Here is a 24325-nt window from a genome sequence, read left to right on the forward strand (position 1 = left end):
TACGGGTGCATACGAGTAGAATTGTTGATGAAACTGAACGAGAATGTAATTGTAAGCATTTTTGTTAAGTAGAAGTATTTTGATAAGTGTATTGAAGTCTTTCAAAAGTGTATAAATACATATTAAAACACTACATGTATATACATTTTAACTGAGTCGTTAAGTCATCGTTAGTCGTTACATGTAAGTGTTGTTTTGAAACCTTTAGGTTCACGATCTTGTTAAATGTTGTTAACCCAATGTTTATAATATCAAAAGAGATTTTAAATTATTATATTATCATGATATTATGATGTACGAATATCTCTTAATATGATATATATACATTAAATGTCGTTACAACGATAAACGTTACATATATGTCTCGTTTCAAAATCATTAAGTTAGTAGTCTTGTTTTTACATATGTAGTTCATTGTTAATATAATTAATGATATGTTTACTTATCATAATATCATGTTAACTATATATATAACCATATATATGTCATCATATAGTTTTTTTACAAGTTTTAACGTTCGTGAATCACCGGTCAACTTGGGTGGTCAATTGTCTATATGAAACCTATTTCAATTAATCAAGTCTTAACAAGTTTGATTGCTTAACATGTTGGAAACATTTAATCATGTAAATATCAATCTCAATTAATATATATAAACATGTAAAAGTTCGGGTCACTACAGTACCTACCCGTTAAATAAATTTCGTCCCGAAATTTTAAGCTGTTGAAGGTGTTGACGAATCTTCTGGAAATAGATGCGGGTATTTCTTCTTCATCTGATCTTCACGCTCCCAGGTGAACTCGGGTCCTCTACGAGCGTTCCATCGAACCTTAACAATTGGTATCTTGTTTTGCTTAAGTCTTTTAACCTCACGATCCATTATTTCGACGGGTTCTTCGATGAATTGAAGTTTTTCGTTGATTTGGATTTCATCTAACGGAATAGTGAGATCTTCTTTAGCAAAACATTTCTTCAAATTCGAGATGTGGAAAGTGTTATGTACAGCCACGAGTTGTTGAGGTAACTCAAGTCGGTAAGCTACTGGTCCGACACGATCAATAATCTTGAATGGTCCAATATACCTTGGATTTAATTTCCCTTGTTTACCAAATCGAACAACGCCTTTCCAAGGTGTAACTTTAAGCATGACCATCTCTCCAATTTCAAATTCTATATCTTTTCTTTTAATGTCAGCGTAGCTCTTTTGTCGACTTTGGGCGGTTTTCAACCGTTGTTGAATTTGGATGATCTTCTCGGTAGTTTCTTGTATAATCTCCGGACCCGTAATCTGTCTATCCCCCACTTCACTCCAACAAATCGGAGACCTGCACTTTCTACTATAAAGTGCTTCAAACGGCGCCATCTCAATGCTTGAATGGTAGCTGTTGTTGTAGGAAAATTCTGCTAACGGTAGATGTCGATCCCAACTGTTTCCGAAATCAATAACACATGCTCGTAGCATGTCTTCAAGCGTTTGTATCGTCCTTTCGCTCTGCCCATCAGTTTGTGGATGATAGGCAGTACTCATGTCTAGACGAGTTCCTAATGCTTGCTGTAATGTCTGCCAGAATCTTGAAATAAATCTGCCATCCCTATCAGAGATAATAGAGATTGGTATTCCATGTCTGGAGACGACTTCCTTCAAATATAGTCGTGCTAACTTCTCCATCTTGTCATCTTCTCTTATTGGCAGGAAGTGTGCTGATTTGGTGAGACGATCAACTATTACCCAAATAGTATCAAAACCACTTGCAGTCCTTGGCAATTTAGTGATGAAATCCATGGTAATGTTTTCCCATTTCCATTCTGGGATTTCGGGTTGTTGAAGTAGACCTGATGGTTTCTGATGCTCAGCTTTGACCTTAGAACAGGTCAAACATTCTCCTACGTATTTAGCAACATCGGCTTTCATACCCGGCCACCAAAAATATTTCCTGAGATCCTTGTACATCTTCCCCGTTCCAGGATGTATTGAGTATCTGGTTTTATGAGCTTCTCTAAGTACCATTTCTCTCATATCTCCAAATTTTGGTACCCAAATCCTTTCAGCCCTATACCGGGTTCCGTCTTCCCGAATATTAAGATGCTTCTCCGATCCTTTGGGTATTTCATCCTTTAAATTTCCCTCTTTTAAAACTCCTTGTTGCGCCTCCTTTATTTGAGTAGTAAGGTTATTATGAATCATTATATTCATAGATTTTACTCGAATGGGTTCTCTGTCCTTCCTGCTCAAGGCATCGGCTACCACATTTGCCTTCCCCGGGTGGTAACAAATCTCAAAGTCGTAATCATTCAATAATTCAATCCACCTACGCTGCCTCATATTCAGTTGTTTCTGGTTAAATATGTGTTGAAGACTTTTGTGGTCGGTATATATAATACTTTTGACCCCATATAAGTAGTGCCTCCAAGTCTTTAATGCAAAAACAACCGCGCCTAATTCCAAATCATGCGTCGTATAATTTTGTTCGTGAATCTTCAATTGTCTAGACGCATAAGCAATCACCTTCGTTCGTTGCATTAATACACAACCGAGACCTTGCTTTGATGCATCACAATAAATCACAAAATCATCATTCCCTTCAGGCAATGACAATATAGGTGCCGTAGTTAGCTTTTTCTTCAATAACTGAAACGCTTTCTCTTGTTCATCATTCCATTCAAATTTCTTCCCTTTATGCGTTAATGCAGTCAAGGGTTTTGCTATTCTGGAAAAGTCTTGGATGAACCTTCTGTAGTAACCAGCTAGTCCTAAAAACTGGCGTATGTGTTTCGGAGTTTTCGGGGTTTCCCACTTTTCAACAGTTTCTATCTTTGCCGGATCCACCTTAATACCTTCTTTGTTCACTATGTGACCGAGGAATTGAACTTCTTCCAACCAAAATGCACACTTTGAAAACGTAGCGTACAATTCTTCCTTCCTCAATACTTCTAACACCTTTCTCAAATGTTCACCGTGTTCTTGGTCATTCTTTGAGTAAATAAGTATGTCATCAATGAAAACAATGACAAACTTGTCAAGGTATGGTCCACACACTCGGTTCATAAGGTCCATGAACACAGCTGGTGCATTAGTTAAACCAAACGGCATGACCATAAACTCGTAATGACCGTAACGTGTTCTGAAAGCAGTCTTTGGAATATCATCTTCTTTCACCCGCATTTGATGATACCCGGAACGTAAGTCAATCTTTGAATAAACAGACGAGCCTTGTAGTTGATCAAATAAGTCATCGATTCTCGGTAGTGGGTAGCGGTTCTTGATGGTAAGTTTGTTCAACTCTCGGTAGTCGATACACAACCTGAATGTACCATCTTTCTTCTTGACAAACAAAACAGGAGCTCCCCATGGTGATGTGCTTGGTCGAATGAAACCACGCTCTAAAAGTTCTTGTAATTGGCTTTGCAGTTCTTTCATCTCACTGGGTGCGAGTCTGTAAGGAGCACGAGCTATTGGTGCAGCTCCTGGTACAAGATCTATTTGAAATTCAACGGATCGATGTGGGGGTAATCCCGGTAATTCTTTCGGAAATACATCGGGAAATTCTTTTGCAATGGGAACATCATTGATGCTCTTTTCTTCAGTTTGTACTTTCTCAACGTGTGCTAGAACAGCATAGCAACCTTTTCTTATTAGTTTTTGTGCCTTCAAATTACTAATAAGATGTAGCTTCGTGTTGCCCTTTTCTCCGTACACCATTAAGGGTTTTCCTTTTTCTCGTATAATGCGAATTGCATTTTTGTAACAAACGATCTCCGCTTTCACTTCTTTCAACCAGTCCATACCGATTATCACATCAAAACTCCCTAACTCTACTGGTATCAAATCAATCTTAAATGTTTCGCTAACCAGTTTAATTTCTCGATTCCGACATATATTATCTGCTGAAATTAATTTACCATTTGCTAATTCGAGTAAAAATTTACTATCCAAAGGCGTCAATGGACAACTTAATTTAGCACAAAAATCTCTACTCATATAGCTTCTATCCGCACCCGAATCAAATAAAACGTAAGCAGATTTATTGTCAATAAGAAACGTACCCGTAACAAGCTCCGGGTCTTCCTGTGTCTCTACCGCATTAATATTGAAAACTCTTCCACGGCCTTGTCCATTCGTGTTCTCCTGGTTCGGGCAATTTCTAATAATGTGGCCTGGTTTTCCACATTTATAACAAACTACATTGGCATAACTTGCTCCGACACTACTTGCTCCGCCATTACTCGTTCCGACACCATTTGTTCCTTTCGTTCTATTAACCCCTGGTCCGTAGACCTCACACTTCACCGCGCTATGACCATTTCTTTTACACTTGTTGCAAAATTTGGTGCAGAACCCCGAGTGATTCTTTTCACACCTTTGGCATAGTTGCTTCTGATTGTTGTTGTTGTTGCGGTTATTATTGTTGTTGGGATGATTGTTGTAGTTGCTGCTGTTGTTGTTGTTGTTGTTGTTGTTGTTGGGCCGTTTGTTGTAGTTGCGATTGATGTTGCGATTGTTGGGATAATTGTTGCGATTATTGTTGTAATTGCTATTGTTGTTGTATTGGTGATTCTTATCACCGTTTTCCTCCCACTTTCTTTTGACTTGCTTCACATTGGCCTCTTCAGCAGTCTGTTCTTTAATTCTTTCTTCAATCTGGTTCACTAGTTTGTGAGCCATTCTACATGCCTGTTGTATGGAGGCGGGCTCGTGTGAACTTATATCTTCTTGGATTCTTTCCGGTAATCCTTTCACAAACGCGTCGATCTTCTCTTCCTCATCTTCGAATGCTCCCGGACACAATAGGCACAATTCTGTGAATCGTCTTTCGTACGTGGTAATATCAAATCCTTGGGTTCGTAACCCTCTAAGTTCTGTCTTGAGCTTATTGACCTCGGTTCTGGGACGGTACTTCTCGTTCATCAAGTGCTTGAATGCTGACCACGGTAGTGCGTACGCATCATCTTGTCCCACTTGCTCTAGATAGGTATTCCACCATGTTAACGCAGAACCTGTGAAGGTATGCGTAGCGTACTTCACTTTGTCCTCTTCAGTACACTTACTTATGGCAAACACCGATTCAACCTTCTCGGTCCACCGTTTCAATCCGATCGGTCCTTCGGTTCCATCAAATTCCAAAGGTTTGCAGGCAGTGAATTCTTTGTAGGTGCATCCTACACGATTTCCTGTACTGCTAGATCCAAGGTTATTGTTGGTATGTAGCGCAGCCTGTACTGCGGCTATGTTTGAAGCTAGAAAAGTACGGAATTCCTCTTCATTCATATTCACGGTGTGTCGAGTAGTCGGTGCCATTTCCTTCAAAATAGTTAAATGGAACAAGTTAATCATACAGAATATTAAGAGTAGTTAATAGTATTTCGTAGCATAATATGAACTCATTTATAAAAGCTTTTTCTTCATATTAGCGTTTTATAAGTTTAAATTCGGGTAGTACCTACCCGTTAAGTTCATACTTAGTAGCTAATATACAATTCAACTACTACAATTCTATATGAAAAACTGATTATAATAATATTTCGCGTTCAAACTTTTATACAATATTTTACAAACTTACAATACCACTTATTTTACATAAAGCATGAAATATAGCACACAATAACTTTGATACAAGATAGTTGTGAAGACAATTCTAGCTAGTACACAAGTCGTTCAGCAAAGGCAATAAAGACACGTAATTCATACGTCCAGAAACAAGTCATGCATTCTGGTTTTACTAGGACTACTTCCCATCCTTGGTCTTGTGCAACATAACCGTTATGGCTGTTGATAAGACAGCGTGTTGTAACGTCATCAAAGGGACGAGGGTTACGTAATGTCCAACAGTCCCGTAATAATCTAAAAACCTCATTTCTTACCCCAATTACCGACTCCGTCACTTGTGGAAACGTTTTGTTTAATAGTTGTAGCCCGATGTTCTTGTTCTCACTTTGGTGAGAAGCGAACATTACTAATCCGTAAGCATAACATGCTTCTTTATGTTGCATGTTAGCCGCTTTTTCTAAATCACGAAGTCCAATATTCGGATATATTGAGTCAAAATAATTTCTTAACCCGTTGCGTAAAATAGCATTTGGGTTCCCCGCAATATATGCGTCAAAGTAAACACATCGTAACTTATGGGTTTCCCAATGTGATATCCCCCATCTTTCAAACGAAAGTCTCTTATAAACCAAGACATTCTTGGAACGTTCTTTGAATTTCTTACAAACTGATCTCGCCTTAAATAGTTGTGCCGAGGAATTCTTGCCGACTCTAGACAAGATTTCATCAATCATGTCTCCGGGTAGGTCTCTTAAAATATTGGGTTGTCTATCCATTTTGTGTTTTTAAACTGTAAAATAGACAAGAGTTAGATTCATAAAAAAAAATACTTATTAATACAAGCAATTTTTACATATATCATAAAGCATAAGAACACTATATTACATATATTACACCACACGAATACAACTATCTTATTCCGACTTGCTCGTTTCTTCTTCTTCGGTTTTGGTTCGTTTTGCCAAGTTTCTAGGGATATATGATGTTCCCCTAATACGAGCCGTCGTTATCCACATTGGTTTAGAAAAACCTGGTGGTTTAGAGGTTCCCGGGTCATTGTTACAACTTAAGGACTTCGGGGGTTGACGATACATATAAAGTTCATCGGGGTTGGAATTAGATTTCTCTATTTTTATGCCCTTTCCCTTATTATTTTCTTTTGCCTTTTTAAATTCAGTTGGGGTAATTTCTATAACATCATCGGAATTCTCGTCGGAATCCGATTCATCGGAGAATTGGTAATCCTCCCAATATTTTGCTTCCTTGGCGGAAACACCATTGACCATAATTAACCTTGGTCGGTTGGTTGAGGATTTTCTTTTACTTAACCGTTTTATTATTTCCCCCACCGGTTCTATTTCTTCATCCGGTTCCTCCTCTTCCGGTTCTGATTCTTCTTCCGGTTCCGACTCTTCTTCCGGTTCCTCTTCGGGAACTTGTGAATCAGTCCACGAATCATTCCAATTTACATTTGACTCTTCATTATTATTAGGTGAGTCAATGGGACTTGTTCTAGAGGTAGACATCTATCACATAATATCAAACACATTAAGAGATTAATATATCACATAATATTCATATGTTAAAAATATATAGTTTCCAACAAAAATGTTAAGCAATCATTTTTAAAGAAAACACGGTCGAAGTCCAGAATCACTAATGCATCCTAACAAACTCGATAAGACACACTAATGCAAATTTTCTGGTTCTCTAAGACCAACGCTCTGATACCAACTGAAATGTCCCGTTCTTATTGATTAAAAACGTTCCATATTAATTGATTTCGTTGCGAGGTTTTGACCTCTATATGAGACGTTTTTCAAAGACTGCATTCATTTTAAAACAAACCATAACCTTTATTTCATCAATAAAGGTTTAAAAAGCTTTACGTAGATTATCAAATAATGATAATCTAAAATATCATGTCTACACACGACCATTACATAATGGTTTACAATACAAATATGTTACAACAAAATAAGTTTCTTGAATGCAGTTTTTACACAATATCATACAAGTATGGACTCCAAATCTTGTCCTTATTTAAGTATGCGACAGCGGAAGCTCTTAATAATCACCTGAGAATAAACATGCTTAAAACGTCAACAAAAATGTTGGTGAGTTATAGGTTTAACCTATATATATCAAATCGTAACAATAGACCACAAGATTTCATATTTCAATACACATCCCATACATAGAGATAAAAATCATTCATATGGTGAACACCTGGTAACCGACAATAACAAGATGCATATATAAGAATATCCCCATCATTCCGGGACACCCTTCGGATATGATATAAATTTCGAAGTACTAAAGCATCCGGTACTTTGGATGGGGTTTGTTAGGCCCAATAGATCTATCTTTAGGATTCGCGTCAATTAGGGTGTCTGTTCCCTAATTCTTAGATTACCAGACTTAATAAAAAGGGGCATATTCGATTTCGATAATTCAACCATAGAATGTAGTTTCACGTACTTGTGTCTAGTTTGTAAATCATTTATAAAACCTGCATGTATTCTCATCCCAAAAATATTAGATTTTAAAAGTGGGACTATAACTCACTTTCACAGATTTTTACTTCGTCGGGAAGTAAGACTTGGCCACTGGTTGATTCACGAACCTATAACAATATATACATATATATCAAAGTATGTTCAAAATATATTTACAACACTTTTAATATATTTTGATATTTTAAGTTTATTAAGTCAGCTGTCCTCGTTAGTAACCTACAACTAGTTGTCCACAGTTAGATGTACAGAAATAAATCGATAAATATTATCTTGAATCAATCCACGACCCAGTGTATACGTATCTCAGTATTGATCACAACTCAAACTATATATATTTTGGAATCAACCTCAACCCTGTATAGCTAACTCCAACATTCACATATAGAGTGTCTATGGTTGTTCCGAAATATATATAGATGTGTCGACATGATAGGTCGAAACATTGTATACGTGTCTATGGTATCTCAAGATTACATAATATATAATACAAGTTGATTAAGTTATGGTTGGAATAGATTTGTTACCAATTTTCACGTAGCTAAAATGAGAAAAATTATCCAATCTTGTTTTACCCATAACTTCTTCATTTTAAATCCGTTTTGAGTGAATCAAATTGCTATGGTTTCATATTGAACTCTATTTTATGAATCTAAACAAAAAAGTATAGGTTTCTAGTCGGAAAAATAAGTTACAAGTCGTTTTTGTAAAGGTAGTCATTTCAGTCGAAAGAACGACGTCTAGATGACCATTTTAGAAAACATACTTCCACTTTGAGTTTAACCATAATTTTTGGATATAGTTTCATGTTCATAATAAAAATCATTTTCTCAGAATAACAACTTTTAAATCAAGTTTATCATAGTTTTTAATTAACTAACCCAAAACAGCCCGCGGTGTTACTACGACGGCGTAAATCCGGTTTTACGGTGTTTTTCGTGTTTCCAGGTTTTAAATCATTAAGTTAGCATATCATATAGATATAGAACATGTGTTTAGTTGATTTTAAAAGTCAAGTTAGAAGGATTAACTTTTGTTTGCGAACAAGTTTAGAATTAACTAAACTATGTTCTAGTGATTACAAGTTTAAACCTTCGAATAAGATAGCTTTATATGTATGAATCGAATGATGTTATGAACATCATTACTACCTTAAGTTCCTTGGATGAACCTACTGGAAAAGAGAAAAATGGATCTAGCTTCAATGGATCCTTGGATGGCTCGAAGTTCTTGAAGCAGAATCATGACACGAAAACAAGTTCAAGTAAGATCATCACTTGAAATAAGATTGTTATATTTATAGAAATTGAACCAAAGTTTGAATATGATTATTACCTTGTATTAGAATGATAACCTACTGTAAGAAACAAAGATTTCTTGAGGTTGGATGATCACCTTACAAGATTGGAAGTGAGCTAGCAAACTTGAAAGTATTCTTGATTTTATGAAACTAGAACTTTTGGAATTTATGAAGAACACTTAGAACTTGAAGATAGAACTTGAGAGAGTTTAATTAGATGAAGAAAATTGAAGAATGAAAGTGTTTGTAGGTGTTTTTGGTCGTTGGTGTATGGATTAGATATAAAGGATATGTAATTTTGTTTTCATGTAAATAAGTCATGAATGATTACTCATATTTTTGTAATCTTATGAGATATTTCATGCTAGTTGCCAAATGATGGTTCCCACATGTGTTAGGTGACTCACATGGGCTGCTAAGAGCTGATCATTGGAGTGTATATACCAATAGTACATACATCTAAAAGCTGTGTATTGTACGAGTACGAATACGGGTGCATACGAGTAGAATTGTTGATGAAACTGAACGAGAATGTAATTGTAAGCATTTTTGTTAAGTAGAAGTATTTTGATAAGTGTATTGAAGTCTTTCAAAAGTGTATAAATACATATTAAAACACTACATGTATATACATTTTAACTGAGTCGTTAAGTCATCGTTAGTCGTTACATGTAAGTGTTGTTTTGAAACCTTTAGGTTCACGATCTTGTTAAATGTTGTTAACCCAATGTTTATAATATCAAAAGAGATTTTAAATTATTATATTATCATGATATTATGATGTACGAATATCTCTTAATATGATATATATACATTAAATGTCGTTACAACGATAAACGTTACATATATGTCTCGTTTCAAAATCATTAAGTTAGTAGTCTTGTTTTTACATATGTAGTTCATTGTTAATATAATTAATGATATGTTTACTTATCATAATATCATGTTAACTATATATATAACCATATATATGTCATCATATAGTTTTTTTACAAGTTTTAACGTTCGTGAATCACCGGTCAACTTGGGTGGTCAATTGTCTATATGAAACCTATTTCAATTAATCAAGTCTTAACAAGTTTGATTGCTTAACATGTTGGAAACATTTAATCATGTAAATATCAATCTCAATTAATATATATAAACATGGAAAAGTTCGGGTCACTACACTATTGGTGTTTTATACGCAGTCCTAAAAGCCCACAACGCGTCATCTAACTTGCGTTGCCAGATTTTAGGGTTGTTATTAACTGTCTTCTCAAGTATGCGTTTTAAGGCACAATTCGTGTTCTCCACTTGACCACTTGTTTGCGGGTGGTACGGAGTAGAGAAACGATGAGTTACGCCATACTTCTTCAACACCTTTTCAAGAAGGTTGTTGGTAAAATGTGTTCCTCGGTCGGATATGAGTGCTTTTTGGATTCCAAAGCGTGAGAAGAGATTTTTCAAGAAGTTTACCACCACCCTAGCATCATTTGTAGGCAAAGCTTTTGCTTCAGCCCACTTGGATACATAATCATCGGCTACTAGTATGTACTTGCACTTATGTGAACTTGGAAATGGTCCCATGAAATCTATTCCCCAAATGTCAAAGATTTCACAAACTTGGATGCCTGTTTGAGTCATCTCATCCTTTTTCTTGATGTTGCCCGTTCGTTGACATGCATTACAAGTCCGAACGAAATTATGGGCATCTTTAAAGATCGTGGGCCAATAAAAGCCCGAATCAAGGATTTTTCTTGCAGTGTGGTTTGGTCCGAAATGACCGCCGGTTGGCCCTTGATGGCAATGCTCAAGAATTTGTTGAGCTTCTTGTCCGTACACACAACGGCGAATTATTTGATCCGCACCAACACAAAATAGGTCTGGGTATTCCCAGAAATATGACTTCAAATCTGCAAAGAATTTCTTCTTTTGCTGATAAGTAAGTCCTTTTTGTAGAATGTCTGAAGCAAGATAGTTTGCAAAATGGGCAAACCATGGGATTTCAGATTCTTTTTCAACCCTCATTAGAGATTCGTCAGGAAATGTATCTTTGATGATTGTATCATCAAGTTTATCTAATTCGGGGTTTTCAAGTCGGGATAAATGATCGGCAGCTAGATTCTCAGCTCCTTTCTTGTCACGTATCTCAATGTCAAATTCTTGAAGTAAAAGAACCCAACGTATGAGACGATGTTTTGCATCTAGTTTCGAGAATAGGTATCTAAGTGCCGAATGGTCCGTGTAAACAATTGTCTTGGACAACACCAAATATGACCGAAATTTATCGAATGCATAAACAACCGCTAGGAGTTCTATTTCCGTGGTGGTATAATTAATTTGGGCTCCTGTTAGAGTTTTACTTGCATAATAAATCGGTAGAAAATGATTATCTTGACGTTGTCCTAAAACAGCACATAAGGCATAATCGCTTGCGTCACACATTAGCTCAAATGGCATACTCCAATCTGGAGATACCATAATGGGAGCTTGTGTGAGTTTTGACTTAAGAATCGAGAATGCATTCTCGCAATTAGTGTCAAAGTTAAATGGAGCATCCTTTTCAAGAAGCTTGGTCAATGGGCGGGCGATTTTAGAAAAATCTTTGATAAATCGCCTATAGAATCCTGCGTGACCAAGAAAGCTTCTAATGGCTTTAACATTTGATGGTTTAGGTAGCTTAGAGATAACTTCAATTTTAGCTTTATCTACCTCTATTCCCGCACGAGATATTTTGTGACCAAGTACAATGCCCTCTTTCACCATGAAGTGGCATTTTTCCCAATTTAGGACCAAGTTTGCTTTCTCACATCGGATAATCATACGTTCAAGGTTGAAAAGACACGATTCAAAGGAGTCTCCAAATACGGAAAAGTCATCCATGAAGACTTCCATACAATCCTCTACCATATCATCAAAGATTGCCATCATGCACCTTTGAAAGGTTCCGGGTGCATTGCATAAACCAAACGGCATGCGGCGATAGGCAAAGGTACCGAAAGGACAAGTGAATGTGGTCTTTTCTTGGTCGTTGGGATCAATTGGAATTTGGAAGTAACCGGAGAAACCGTCTAGAAAGCAATAATATTCTTTTCCCGCTAATCGTTCAAGCATTTGATCAATAAAAGGTAACGGGAAATGATCCTTTCTAGTGGCATCATTTAGACGTCTGTAATCAATACAGACTCTCCAGCCGGTAACTGTTCTAGTTGGGACGAGTTCGTCCTTTTCATTTAATATAACGGTTGTACCCCCCTTTTTGGGTACTACTTGTACTGGACTAACCCATGGACTATCGGAGATGGGGTAGATTAACCCGGCGTCAAGAAGCTTGACGACCTCCTTTTTAACAACCTCTTTCATGTTGGGATTTAGCCTGCGTTGTCTTTGTACTACAGGTTTGTAGTCATTCTCAAGGAGAATTTTATGTGTACAATAAGACGGGTTTATTCCCGGAATGTCGGTTGTTTTCCAGGCTATAGCCTTTTTATGGGTTTTTAATACAGAAATTAGCTTATCCTTCTCATTATCTGAAAGATGTGAAGCAATAATTACTGGTAATTGAGATGTACCTTCGAGATAAGCATACTCCAAGTGTTTGGGTAGCTCTTTAAGCTCTAGTACGAGTGGTTCTTCTAAGGAATTTTTTATACGAAATCTATCTTCATTTTTGATTTCCTCAAACGATTCCTCTTCTTTGGGAATTTCTTCTATTATGGTCTCGTCATCCGTGACCACCTTCATCAACTCATCAAAATCTTTATCAATATTGAAGTATTCATTCTCACTTACCGGGGCTAACCCCGGGATATCAATTTCAAGTAGCTCCTTCAATTCATTCTCGACACAAAGATCTATAACATCAATTTGAAAACAAGAGTCATCGGTAGAAGTGGGTCTTTTCATGGCTTTGTCAATGTGACAAATTATTCTCTCGTTTCCCACACCTAGACTCAATTGTTCTTTTTGGACATTAATGATGGCATCTGCAGTGTTTAGGAAAGGACGTCCTAAAATGATAGGAACTTTTGTGTCCTCTTGCATTTCTAGAATAACAAAGTCGACGGGAAAGATAAGTGAGCCAACTTTTACAAGTATATCCTCGGCTATACCTATGGGAGTATCAAATGATTGGTTTGCTAATCGAATACCCATCCGGGTTGGTTTTAAGTCTCCTAAGTCAAGTTTTAAATATAATGAGTAAGGCATTAGGTTAACACTTGCACCTAGGTCGGCTAGTGCATCGTACACCACCGAATCACCCATCATACATGGTATGATAAAACTACCAGGGTCTCCTAATTTTGGAGGTACATTTTGTTTCTTTAAGATGGCCGAACATTCCTCATGAAGGAATGTGGCAGAAACATCGTGGTATTTACCCTTCGAGGATATGAGATCCTTTAAAAACGTCCCATAATTGGGCATATCCCTAAGAACCTCCGCGAGTGGCATGTTAATGCTAATTTGCTTAATCATGTCCGCAAATTTCTCATATCGCCTCGCGAGTCTGTCTTTCTTTAATGCTTTTGGGTATGGAATAGGTTCCTTATGCACCTTTACTGTTGGTTCTTCACTTTTCTTTGGTATGATCTCAGGTGGATCATCTTTCTCTTGTTCTTTGTCAACTTGCTCATTTTCATCAACCGGTATTTGTAAAACAGAAGGACATAAAGGAACTTCCGGGGACTTAAGAGTCTCCGGTTTAGTAGTTAAACCACTTCTAGTAGTTATAGCATTTACATGCTCGTTCCTTGTTTGGGGGTTGTTGGGATTCACTTGAGTATTTGAGGGGAGAGTACCTGGTGGTCTCTCTGATAGTAACTGTGATATCCTTCCAACATCCCTTTCTAAGTTTTGTATTGTGGCTTGTTGATTTCGGATTTGCTGAGTTTGGAGCTCTGCATTTTGCTCGTGCTTAACCATAAAATCTCTTAAGAGATCTTCTAAACCAGATTTCCTCTCAGGTTGAGGTTGCATAATTGCTAATGGTTGTGGTTGCATAAGTGCTAGTGGTTGTGGTTGATTGTGTTGGAAATTATTTTGATAATTTCGTTGAGGTTGATTTCGGTTATTATAACCTGGTGGCGGATTTCTTTGATTTTGATTTGGGAAATTCCGGTTATTTTGGTAACCTGGATTTCCTCCTTGATAGTTATTATTATTTTGATAGTTATTATTATTTGATCCTGAAGGTCCTCCTACTTGATAGCTGTTTATAGGAGGATATTTTCGGTTGTTTGCTTCTATAGCTGGAAAATCACTGAAGTTCATTTCACCTTTTCGTAAGTAACCTAAGAAATTTGCTTGCTCTTCCATTGTACTTTGATCACAATCTCTAGTAAGATGGGGACCTTGGCATAGTTCACATCCTACTCTGATAGCATGCATTTCCTTGGTTACTTTCTCGATTTGCCTTGCTTGATTTGCTATTTGAACTTTTAAAGAAGCAATTTCATCATTGCTTTCAATACTAGCAACATTTGATGATCTAGAGAATTCTATTTCTTGATGCCAATTATGGGAATGGGAAGCTAAATCAGCAATGATTGTGTGGGCGTCTTCAGGTGTTTTCTTCATGACCGAACCTCCGGCTGCAACATCTATATCTTTTCTAGTAGCTATATTTACTCCTTTATAAAATACACAAACTTTTTGAAATGTACTCAACCCGTGTTGAGGACATATTCGAAGCATTTTATTGAATCGGGTCCAAGCTTCATAAAGAGTTTCATTAGGCTTTTGTTTAAAGTGATTTATATCACTTTGCAATTTTGCTGCTTTTGAAGCAGGAAAGAATTCTGACAAAAATTTGTCCATCATATTATTCCAGTCTTCAATATAACCTTCTGGTAATGAGTCTAGCCAATCTCTAGCTTCATCCTTTAATGACCATGGAAAGATTTTTAAACATGCGACATCATCGGTGACATCCTTAATTTTGAATAGTTTGCAAATGCTTACAAACTTACGAAGATGCTCGTTAGCATCCTCATTTGGAGCTCCACCGAATTGGCATGTATTAGTTACCATGTGTAAAAATTAACCTTTTATTTCAAAGCCATCAGTCATCGTGGGTTGGATGATTGCGTGGCCTTGACCTTTCCTTGTTGCCTTCATTAATGCTTCCATCGTTAAATTTGTATCAGCCATTTCTTCTTCTTCTTTAATAATCGGCTCTATGATTGGTTGAATAATTGGTTCAGAGTCGGATTCTAAGGAAAGTGACTCTAAATTCTTAGCAAGAGATTCTACTTCTTGGGCTCTTAAGCGTTCGTGGAATTTTCTTTCGGGTTCAGGATGTGAAGGAGTTAATTCAGCGTTGAAGGAACGTAAGTTCATACATTAATTTCTATTATGAGATCACTTCACTAAAGGTTTATCTAGGGTTACCTACTTGTTTCTCTTTTTTTTTTTAGTGTTTTTTTCGGTGTTTTAAAATTACTAGTACTTCCTATTTCTTTTTGTTGTTTTTGTCCTTTATTAATTCTTTGAGGTTCCGGATTAAGTTTAACGAGTTTAGGATTGAACGGATCATACAATTTGGGAAATTGTACAAAGAACTAAAGGATTTATTCAAAAACTTTGAACTTTCTTGGAAATGAATTTCCTCGAGAGGATCGAATAACATAAAAACAATGATAAAAACCTTTAAACAAACAGATTATCCTTCTGATTTGGCCCACGTTTCGAATAGCCAAAAGATGCAGCAGAGGGGCAGGATCCTTCAAAGACCAATAAAATTGGTGATCCAATAACCCGGTCCACGTACAAATCCAACTATTACTACGAACCAGAAAAAAATTATCTATTTATTTAACTGCCAAATCCCCGGCAGCGGCGCCAAAAAGTTGATGTTGCGAAATGTAACCTTTATTTATGAACGGATTTGAGTTGTTTTGTTACACGAATTGATTTATTGTATATGTGGTATTTTATTGAATTCAGGTTGATTTCACACATATATAGGCAACTAGTCCTATCCGTGTAGTTTAGTTTGTCGGTAAATCCGATTCGTTCCACAGGGAGATGGAGTGTTTAATGGTTTTTAATAGTCTTTGATGTCAAACTTAATTAAAGGGGGTTTTGGATTAGGAATTTATAAAATAATAGTAAAAGAAAATAACTTAAACTAATTTACTAAATAAAATTACAAGATTACAATAATTAACTTAAAAAGGAACTAAATGAAATTATACTAATTATGATGTATTAATTATATTACTAAATGGTAATTAGTAAAATAGTAACTTTTAATAAAACTATATGTTTAAAATTTTGTTTTGAGCAATTATAATATAAACTTATTTAAATTAACTAAATGACATGTTTAAAAAGATTAATACAAATTAAAAGGAATTAAAATGATTAACTAATTGTAAACTAATTTCTAATTATAAAGTATTATAATTAACACTAATTATTAGGATTTAACATGTATTAAAGTATTTTATAAGAACTAATATAAATTATATAGTAATAACCTAAATATAATAGTAAAAAGGCTAAAACCCTAATTTTAAACTAATTAAATAATTAAAACCCTAATTTTAACCCTACTGGTACTGTAGCCGGGTTTAAGGCTTACGCGTTTCGCGTATACATACGCGATTCGCGTATGTGTAATACGATGTGACAAAACTAACTGATACAGATTCGAGTATTTTTATGTATTTTTTTTTATATTTTATACTAATAATTCGTAAATAATGATAATAATAAGTTTACAAGAAATAATAATGGGATAAATGGGAGTGTTTACTTAAATGTGTCACCCCTAGGTCCATGGATTGTTTTGAGTTTTAAGCCCTATTAAAATGTTTTAGTAATAAACTTTATATTTTTCTTTCGAATAAATATAAGGTTACGACTAACTAAATAAAATCTAATTTTCATCGGATTCTTTTTTTTTAGATAGCTACTATTCCCTAAGTATTTAAATTGAGACCTAGCCTAGTTTTGACTTTCGCCAATACCCAAATCATAACGGTTTTCCTTTTTATAATTTCACTATCATATAATTATTGATATTACCCAAACCACCGAAGTTTATTTCTAAATTGGTGTTAATAACTTATCCATAAATTCGTCTAGATCATTTTAATGTTGAAGCTTAATTTATGTAAATAAAAACAACTTTCGTTTTTTAAATTTAATAAATTAAGTGGCAAGGGTTAAATACCTAATTACACAATAATGGTTCTTTTAACTAGGCTCAATATTAAAAATACTAAAGTTACATTTTAACTTTTACAAATGATAACAATCCATTTCACTAGGGGCTCAACATCTAAGCAAACACTAAGGTAATTTAGCTATTCATTACACTAAGGTAAACATAAAAATATAGATATGCAAACATAATAACAACGATAATTTTAACAGAGTAAACTTACTAAAAATTCTTCACTTTCATTAACTTCAAATGGTAGAAAATTACAATAATAACACCCTTTTCACGCGTACAATAACACCCTTAATCACGAATAGTACACCTTTACTATTTGAAACTAATCCTAATATTTGAACTTTGAAACTGAAATGAAAATAATACAGATAATAATAATGACAATAGTATGTGTATAGTAATAATATGTTGTCATATGTGTCTCTGCACACTACTCCGTATTTAACATGTATCATTTAGTAGTAGGTGAACTGTTGAATCCTTGCTGTATTACATTGAGCTAAAAAGAATTGTTTTTAAAACCAAAAAGCAGCCGCCCCATTCTTGCTTTCTGGAAACTTGTCTGGCCTAACATTACGCGTTTCGTGTATGCCTACACGATTCGCGTAAGAACAAACTACTACGCGTTTCGTGTAAGCCTACACGATTCGCGTATGAGTTAACAGCAGTTTCTTTATTTTTATTTTCTCGTTTGTTCTTTTGTTGATCCCGTGTTGACGTGTATTGACTTGGACCTTTCCATTTGAATTCTTTTCTTCAATTATCTTGTACTTTCATTCGGATAAACGTTTCTTGATATAAATTTGGTTAAAACCATCGTTTTATCGTCGTTTCTTCAAATAGCAAGCTCTTGTCCACTTTTGTCGTTTTTCTTGAATATTATACATTGAATGTCTTTGTAAATGATAAAAGCTGATGAAATATAACTGATATTGCGTCGAATAATATGTATGTTTGGAGCAATATCAGTAACATTCTTTTTAATCTTTCCCATGCATCATAAAGAGTTTCATCCGCCTTTTGTTTAAAAGTGGTGATTTCAGTTCTAAGTCTTTTAGCTTTTGCCGGTGGGAAAAATCCGGTAATGAATTTTTCTCTTAATTCATTAAAAGTTGTGATAGAATCAGGTTTTGATGCTTTCAACCATGCTTTTGCGTCTCCGATTAACGAGTATGGAAAAGTTCTTCACTTAAATGCATCTGAAGAAACATCTTTGTTTTTGTACAGTTCACATAAATCTTCAAAAGCTTCTAAATGCTATACCAGATTATTATTAAGTCTTCCGTCGAATTGGTTTTCACGTACCATATGCATAAACTGCCCCTAAACTTCCCAGTTTTTAGCCTCAATTTCAGGTCTTCTTATAGGTGCAAGTGCGAGAGGGGGAACAGTTTGTCTGGTATTCCACATCAGTAGATCATTTGCATCAGGTGTTACTTCAGCCATTTCTTCTTTAATGATGATGGTTTCTGGTTCAGTTTTGATTTCTGGTTGACCACTAGTGTTTCCTACTTGTTTTTGATATTTTTCGGTGTTTTCGGTTTACTAGTACTACCTAATTTTTTTAGTTTTTCTTGTTTTAATCTTTTGTTCAAGTTTCTTTGATGCTCTGGATTAAGTGCAACGAGTTTAGGATTTCCTGAACGGGTCATACAATTACAAAATTGTATGTAGTCTTGAAGGATTTATTCACTAAGTGTATAAACATTGAACTTTCTTGAAAATGAATTTTCACGAAAGGATCGAATAACATAAAAACAATGAAAAAACCTTTAAACAAACAGATTTTCCTTCTAATTTTTCCCACGTTTCGAATAGCCAAAAGATGCAGCAGAGGGGCAGGATTCGTTTGGTCCCCAATATAATTAAGTACTGTTTGGCTCCAATAACCCAGTCCACGTACAAATCTAACTATTACTACGAATCAAAAAAATTATCTATTTATTTAACTGTCAACTTCCCCGGCAGCGGCGCCAAAAAGTTGATGTTCATGATCATGTCCTTTTATTTTGATCAGATTCGGATTGAAATTATTACACGAATTGGTTGTGATTATATGGCGTTTTTATGATTTAGGATTGATTTCACACATATAGGCAACTTTGTCCTATCCGTGTAGTAATAGTTCATTGGTAAATCCAGTTCGTTCCACAGGGAGATGGAGTTTTCAAGGCTTTAATCGCTAAAAGTTAAACTTATTTAAAAGGGGGATTTTGGATTAGGGTTTACTACTTAATTGAACGGAATTTAAATTTAACTAAAATGAAATAACTAAATTAACGACAATAAAAATACAATTTAACTAATTTGACAAAATAGAAGAAAAAAGGTTTTTCATGGCAATATAGTAAAATAGTAAAAAGTAATTAAAATTTACTATATGGTAAAAAGTGAAATTGATGAGATTTTAAAATAAGGTAAAGTAGTGGCTACTAAAATATGTCCCCTCTGGATTATTGATTGTTTTTAAGTCCGATTAAGATGTTTTAATATATATCCTTATATTTTATCTTCCGATTTATAAAGATTTAACTAATTAAAATTAAATCTAACTTTCGTTAGATCTCGTTTTAGCGAATTAAATTATGCCCCGACTATTCAAATTGAGATTTAATCCAGTTTTAATTTTCGTTAAAACCAAAATTATAATGGTCTTCCCTTTTTATAATTACACGATTATATAAACTATAATATTACCCAAACCACCTAATCACACTTCTAAATTGTTGTCAATAATTTGTCCATATGTCCGTCTAGATCACCGAGGTGTTGAAGCATAATTTATGTAAATTTAATGCACTTTCGCTTATTAATTTAATAAATTATGTGATAGGGGTGAAAATATTAAATTATATAACAATGGGTCGGTGATTAAACTTAATGTTAAAAATAGTCAAAGTTACATCACAATATTATAATATAGTTCAATCCATTCGTCCAGAGGTTCTACATTTTAGTCACCATTTTGGGTATTTAGTTGGACATTATAACGGCATAAAAATATAAATTATATAAAGTGGACATGGAAACAATACTAATAATAATAAACGATAACAATAATAAATAATAAATAACGATAATAACGACGATAATAATAAATATTACGATAACAATAAAATTAACAACAACAATAATAATAATAACGATAGTAATAACAATGATAATAACGATACGTGAAAATAAAGTTGGGACGTGGAGACTTACAGAGAGTTGGAACGGTAAAAAGCGATATTGTTAGCTTAGCGGTATACGGACAGAACTCTGACTTAAAACCCGTAAATTAAACGTTACAATACCCTTATTTTTAAAATTAACTTAAATTAAAATTATAAATATAAATAATAATAAAAAACAGAGATTAAGAAATGAAATATGAAATATGGTGGTTGGATTCGGCAGAATGCTTCGAGTATTTATAGGCCAGTTTTGAATTTTACGGATCCGCGAGTGCGGCACTTTTGTGCCTTACAGCTCCACGAGTGCGGAGCTTTGGATTCCAGCTCATCAAATTTTTGGCATTTTACTTGTCGACAAATTATTAAATATATATAATATACATATAATTTTATATAATTATATAAATATTATATTATATTCTTGTGCATAGTTGACTTGTAATTTTCGCTCCATTGTATCGTACTTTTACGCCCGATTTATGTATTTATCCCGGTTTCTCGAACGCATTTTCGTATAATTTAATATCGTGTACTTTGCATTCCGCGACTTGTACTCTTGTCAATTTTAGATGCTATTCTTCGATAAATTAAACCACTTGGAGTGTAACTTGTACATTTGAGCATTTTGAACGTTTTCATATTTCAAATCTTCGTTTTCGTCTTTAAATCTTCATTTTCGAGCGATCTTCGTCTTTCGTCTTTGCACTTATTTATTTAAACGATTACAACTAAAAATAAGGAAATTATAATTAAAAACATTATATTTTGGAACGATATTACGACTAGATATATGTTCGTTTGGAGCAATATCAGGTCATATCAGCTATCATATTAGGACACTTTATAATACTTTGAGATGCACAAAAGGGTCCTATGACGCCTAAATTTGTATGTTAGATCATATTAGGACCCCAAAAAACTGTACTAATATAATGAGAAACTATGTTAGTACCAATAAAAGCGTCCTAAAATAATTATAAATTATGTAAGTACCTGAAAAATGGTCGTATTATAAAAATATGGTAGTTTAGTACCAAGGAAAAAGAGTCCTAATATGAAGATAACTTACATTAGTACCAATATAAGGGTCCTAATATACATTTAGTACTACAAAAAAGGTCCTAATATAACTATATGTTAAATTAGTACCACAAAAAAGCGTCCTAACAAGTCATAGGATTTTCGAATATCCGGTTCGGGTATTCGGGTCCATTTCAGATTTTGGGCCAGGTTATGGTAATTGGGCCTTTCCAAGCCAGTTCAGATAATTGGGCCTTTTGAGCCAGGTTATGGTAATTGGGCGTTTCCAGGCCAGTTCAGATAATTAGGCCTTTTGGGTCCGGTTATGCTAATTGGACATGTCGCCACGTTTAAGCTTACTAGGCCTTTCGGGCCTGCTTTTGCTATTTAGGCCTTTTGGGCCCTGTTCGGATTCAGTTTTCTTTTGATTGCATCAATTTATTATTCATTACAATTACAATAATTTAAAATTTTTAAATTACAAAAAAAATATTAAATATAAAATATAATTTTGATCAACACATTACAGTTACAATTATATTGTTTCAATCAAAATAAAATCACCACAGGAAACTATTTAACATCAACAGATCATTGTCTCAAACACACCAACACATACATCAACAAATTGTCTCAAACATACAAACATTCATTAATAAACCGACCAACATTAACAAACACAATAAGTCTTCAAGCCCCACCATCCATCTTGATCAATCACCACGTACCAGTGACGTCCTGAATGTATTTCAAATGATCAAATGGCCTAAACAAAGCTTCATCTTTTTTTTTTATGGCTACTTGAACCTCGACCTCACACCAATCATGTCCAATTTATGTCCCCAAAACAACCATACTTGGATCTATGCTCTTCAACCATCCTCTTGCTACGTTCTCGAAGTTCAAGCTTTTTATATAAACTTCCTTTCCGAGCTAAAATTAAGTTGTCAAAAAAACATTTATGAACGCTAAAAGGGTAGAAAAACAGTAAGCTATTAAATTGAAACATAACCTTAAACATTGAACACTCGAACCATTATCATGAACACGCGAACCATCATTCTGAACACCCGGACCATTATTCATCTCCACTAGGGCTTTTAACCTTGAATTTTCATCTTCAAGTTTTGCACTTTTAGACATCAGCTGAGCATTTTCTTTGTTAACAGATAATCGACTAGGTCCTGCACCCCAAAAATGATTGGCGCGAACACCAAGTCCATACATTTTTGCAGTATGATTTTTAGCTGTACCCATTATCATGGTAAAAACATCATCTGGTCCAGGTGCATCAGTTGCACCATCACCGAGTTCCTCAGTAAGTTTTTTCATTTTTTCCTACATAAAAGAGATTGTAAATCGTTGATATTTTATTCAATAATATGACCAGTATATATACAGGAGATAGCATCGATATACATGAAAAATTGCCAACTAATTTGTGATCTATACATAGGATAACTATCACATAATAATACACAGCTATACAATCAAATATATCCTATAAATAGATGATTTGGTTAGTTAGGATTGTGTTGACTTATAATTCTACTCTGATATTCGATATATGAAATGCTATAGCCCAATCACAGTACATGCAATGCTTACCATAAGTGTCAACTACAACTAATTAAATTAAAAATATGGTTAATTGATATATTCTTTTATCTCCGACCTAAAAGTATACTTCAAATGAAATAAAAACCTCACAAGTGGTTTATGGTGATTAACATATAAATATACATCTACTGATATCATGTGTAGGATATATTTGATCTACTTTTGTAAAATTACTTACAAAGGCACGAGCAGCTTCACCTTCACCACTTCCATTTGAATAACATTCGCTAAACATATCCATCCTAGTTGGTTCTCTTCCCAAACTCACCTACAATTAGTAAAACCGAGGTAACTATTAACGATGTATATTCAAAATCTATACTATATAAATAATTCCCCCATGATATATTACCTTCAGTTCTTCACGAATTCTTGCAAAACTTTTTTTTCCCGTCAATTGTGACAACTTCTTTTTAGCCCTATTGGCTTTGTTTCTTTCGGTCATCTCCTGAACAAGAAAAGAGTGGTCAATATTCCAGGAGATCAAATCATGATAAAGCAATTGATGTTAGCCCTCTTGGCTTTATTCTTTCTTCATCAAGGATCTCTTATTGAGTGCTACATATGCTATGTTACGTTTGGTGGTCCAGGCCCAAGTATAATGGCTACTAGTTACAAGAGGCAAACGTGTAAAATATAGCTAAGAAAAGTCAAATATTTGGTTTTATATTTAGCTAAAATATATCTTATTCTTATTGTTTAGCCATGATAGTTAGTCTATCTACATGAAAGTGTAAGAATATATCATACCATCACATTATCTCTGGTCCAATATTCACGAAGTCTTCTCCAGTGTCTTTTGGTTAGTTCTAGAGGTGGTGACTTTAATTGAGCCTCCATTGGTTTAGACGGGTTAAAGAAACATTCCTTAACTCTCGCCCTCCAATTTTTCATCTTGCACCCATATGATTGGAGTATCCAAGAATCAGCAGTTGGTGGAATATCAAACTTTGTCTACAAATTATAAAAAGAAAAAA

The 24325-nt window shown here is 34.7% G+C and overlaps 1 non-coding gene across 1 annotated transcript; it reads left to right on the plus strand.

The window, feature by feature from the left end:
* The first annotated feature begins 18478 nt into the window (after positions 1–18478).
* Positions 18479–18585, plus strand: LOC139895526 (small nucleolar RNA R71). Its single transcript, XR_011775961.1, has one exon. It is a non-coding gene; the product is annotated as a small nucleolar RNA R71 (small nucleolar RNA).
* Positions 18586–24325: the final 5740 nt, after the last annotated feature.

The sequence above is a fragment of the Rutidosis leptorrhynchoides genome, chromosome 2 (genome assembly GCF_046630445.1).
Source record: "Rutidosis leptorrhynchoides isolate AG116_Rl617_1_P2 chromosome 2, CSIRO_AGI_Rlap_v1, whole genome shotgun sequence".
Classification (NCBI taxonomy): Eukaryota; Viridiplantae; Streptophyta; class Magnoliopsida; order Asterales; family Asteraceae; genus Rutidosis; species Rutidosis leptorrhynchoides.